This window comes from Chrysochloris asiatica, unplaced genomic scaffold, assembly GCF_000296735.1.
Source record: "Chrysochloris asiatica unplaced genomic scaffold, ChrAsi1.0 scaffold00397, whole genome shotgun sequence".
Taxonomy (NCBI): domain Eukaryota; kingdom Metazoa; phylum Chordata; class Mammalia; order Afrosoricida; family Chrysochloridae; genus Chrysochloris; species Chrysochloris asiatica.
Window position 1 is genome coordinate 100,328 of NW_006408915.1, and position 1,801 is coordinate 102,128.

General features: G+C 38.1%; 1 pseudogene; it reads right to left on the reverse strand.

The window, feature by feature from the left end:
* Positions 1–948: 948 nt before the first annotated feature.
* Positions 949–1,801, reverse strand: part of LOC102827253 — a 2,477-nt pseudogene continuing 1,624 nt past the window's right edge.

A 1,801-nucleotide genomic window follows, 5' to 3' on the forward strand; every position in this document is an offset into this window, starting at 1 on the left:
GCTATGGGTCGGAACTGACTTGACGGCACTTAACAACAACAATAGAATAACTTTCATATACCTATCTACCTAAGGAACTCTGGTAGCATAGTGGTTATGAATTGGGCTTCTAACCTCAGGTCATCGGTTCAAAATTACCAGCTGTTCTACAGGAGAAAAATGAAGCTTTCTGCTCCTGTAAAGATTTACAGCCTCGGAAACACTGTACAGTGTTGTAAGGCATCGGAACTGACTCCACGGCACATAATAATAGAACAACTATATATAAACATGGGCAAGAAAAATCTGTGGAACCTTTTTGAAATTGTGGGTCTGAAGCACAATAAATTTTTAAAGTAGGCAGCAAGTTATCCTGTAAAAATTTTTTCCATCTGTTTTTTGACACTTTTTGCCCCCATCAGATACTCTATTCACATCAATAATACATGTGATTTGCCCAGAACAAAACAAAACAAAAATCCCCAAAATCAAAACACCATTTCAGATCCAGTACACTTAAATAGATCACACTTATTGGAAGTGTTATTAGCACAGTCTTTGCAACTAGCCCAAAACATGTATTTAAAAAGCTTTTATAAATTGTTTGTGATGTTCATGTTTAATTCTTATGCCAAACTGTTTTCTGATAAAGAGAGCATTGTGCTTTATGTGAAAATGGAAACCTCAAAATAATCACCATAAACTAGGATGGTCTACAGATATAAGATGAAATCCACAATGTTGAAATTATAAATGTTTAGAGCCGCCCAGACTATAAGACAAGCCCAAACCACCAATGGAAGAATGAAATATGATGCAGTCCAAGATGCAGTCTTAAAGTTTTGTTTCAACCCTCACTTTGAATTATGAGGACTGATCTTCAGTTCATTCCAGCCAGCAGAAATTGACTACAATTTTCTATTGTATTTATTGTACAGGCTATGTACATTTTAGGAAGTTCATTTAGTGCTACACTGTTGTACTCTTTGTCCCAGCAATTTGAGGGTGTGCAACCTCTACAATTATTGAATGATGCAGGAAGCATCAAGAGAAGATGGAAGGAATATGCAGAATCACTGTACCAAAAGGAAATGGCTAATGTACAGCCATTTCAAGAGGAAGCATATGATCAAGAGCCATGATACTGAGGAAGGAAGTCCAAGGTGCTTTGAAGGAATTGGCAAAGAACAAGGCACCAAGGATTGATGGAATACAAATTGAAATATTTCAAGAAAGTGAGGCAGCATAGGAGGCACTCACTCATCTCTGCCAAGAAATTTGGGAGATAACTAACTATCTGGCCGACTGATTGGAAGAGATCCATATTTGTGCCCATTCCAAAGAGAGGTGACCCAACAGAATGCAGAAATCATCGGACAATCTCTTTGATATCCCAAGTGAGTAAAGTTTTACTAAAGGTAGTACTGAAACAGCTGAAAGCATACATTGACAGAGAACTTCCAGAGGTTCAAACGGGATTCAGAAGAGGCTGTGAAACAAGGGATACCATTGCTGCTGTCCGATGTATCTTGGCTGGAAGCAGAGAATACCAGAAAGATTTTTACCTGTGCTTTATTGACTACGCAAAAGCTTTCGAGTGTGTGGATCATGACAAGCTATGGGCAACATTGTGAAGTATGAGTATTCTGGAACACTTAATTGTGCTCATGAGGAATCTGTACCTTGACCAAAAGGCAGTTGTTCAAACAGAACATGGGAACACTGAATGTTTTAAAATTAAGAAAGGTGTGTGACAAGGTTGCATTCTTTCACCATACTTATTCAACCTGTATGCTGAGCAAATAATCTGAGAAGCTGGGTT